Source organism: Dinoponera quadriceps, unplaced genomic scaffold (genome assembly GCF_001313825.1).
Source record: "Dinoponera quadriceps isolate SergipeBrazil2010 unplaced genomic scaffold, ASM131382v1 scaffold362, whole genome shotgun sequence".
Taxonomy (NCBI): Eukaryota; Metazoa; Arthropoda; class Insecta; order Hymenoptera; family Formicidae; genus Dinoponera; species Dinoponera quadriceps.
In genome coordinates this window covers 1,600-3,695 of record NW_014554457.1, presented here as the reverse complement: position 1 = coordinate 3,695, position 2,096 = coordinate 1,600, and positions in this window count along the sequence as shown.

The following is a 2,096-nucleotide window of genomic DNA, read 5'->3' as shown; positions in this document are numbered from 1 at the left end:
GGCTTTCTCGAAGGTTACGAAGACATTTGGCAAGTTTGATACGGATTTGTTTGCTTCATGTGTTAATTCTAAATGCGAAAATTATTGTTCATGGCATAGGAATCCTAATGCAAACTGTATCAACGCGTTTGAAATGAAATGGACAAATCTCTGATTTTACGCCTTTCCTCGGTTTAGTATTATTTTAAATGTGGTAAACAAAATTAAGACAGACCTAGCCTAGGGAGTCCTAATCGTATCTAAATGGAAAATCAGCCCTGTTATCCACTATGTTTATCTATGCTGGATGCTCTATAACTGATTTTTAAACAATCTGATAAACTTTTAATACCTCATGACAGAAAGATCCAACATCTTCTGGTGGGGAAATTAACTCTGTTATCCGGCCGATTGTCCGCCAGGCGTTCCGGCAAAGAATTATTAGCGAAGAAGGGACGGATCTGTTAATTAAGTTGATTAGCGAATCGACATGGAAGGTTTATCACAAATCTGTTATCAAATGGGCTCAGTATTGCAAAAAAACCAATTAGGAAATATTCGAACTGAGGGTCAAAAGGGAATTGGAGTTATCTATGATAAAAATTAATGATGAGGGTTTCCGAATCAAAATACCGGACCCTATAAAGACGTCTAGATGTGGAGCTAATCAACTTTTACTAGAGGTTCTATATTTGAAGTAAAAAACCAAATCTATGCGTAGCAACTATATTTAGAAGTTCCTTCAGGTAACGGATAGTCTCCGTCAGGGAGCGGAGGAGTTCTTTATTTCTACTAGAAAGTCTTATCAAGCGACATCTAAAAACACAATTAGCCGCTGGCGTAGAGCTTTTCTAGCTAAATGTGGCATTGGCGACAAGTTTACGCCATATAATCTATGTCATGTTTCATCTTCATCAGCTACGAAGAAAAGAGTTAAAATCAGCATAATCAAAAGTCTGGCAGGATGGTCAGCCAGCTTCAAAGTATTCGACGTTTTTTATAATCGGTCGAGTATTAAAGACAGGAGAACTCTGGCAAAAACGAACTTAAGTTAAAAGCTACGACACTGTAAATTATATAATATTATGTTAAAATGATTAAGAAGTTTGCTTTAAATCAACACTCACAGAGATGATGTTCATTTATATATAAGCCACTCTGAACATCTACGAGTACATAGTAATCTCGAGAACGAGACACGAATTGTAATCAAGCTTCGCCCGCCTTTGGTGAGCTCGCTTAATCGTTTAATTTCGCAATTAAAAGTTATTTACTTAAAAATTCCAAGACACTACACTTATTACACTCAGCACCTAGACGATACCGCCCATGAGAGAACAACTCTAATAGTAAAAAACGACAATAAAACAAAATGAAACTGATGGTTATAAAAAAGAACATCTTCAAGCATTAGTAGAATAACTGATTGGAGCAATAACACTAACATTCGTACAAAATCCTCCTAAGCATATGATTAAACATGAACGAAATACACATTTTTTAAACTCTAGGTAGTAGATTTATTTCTAGAGGGAACTGTAATACGAAACACACATAGAGAGGATTAAGATATCACATAACCATTCCGGAAATACGCCAGCTGTACCAAGCAATGTTGGAAAATAATCTATATGCATTATCAACGGGAGAACATATTAGCCCTCAGAACGGAGGAAACAATCCGATGTTATTGACTTTGTGTAATTAAAGATTAAAGAGTATCAGAATATTATTTGAAAATAGAATCATATTTGCATTAGACCTCCGATCACAGTTAACTTGCGCCGAAATAAACAAAATTTTTATTGAAGACTTCTTAAAAGCCTAGCAGCAACAGAAGCAACAGATTATTTATTGCAGAGAGTTACAAAGAATATAAAAAATCCACATCAATCGGTACAATCAATACAATTATCTAGCATGAAATGGGCAAGGAGCAGTTAAAATAAGACAAATCTATTTGCAGAATATCTTGCAAAAGTTTTCACGTCATACCCACAAGATTCTACAGAAAACGAAGAGGGAGAAATTTATCGATGTCTGGAAGCACTAAATGGAAATATTAAAAAGATCTGTGCTAAAGAAGTATACGAGGTCTGTTCAAAAAGTATTGCGAA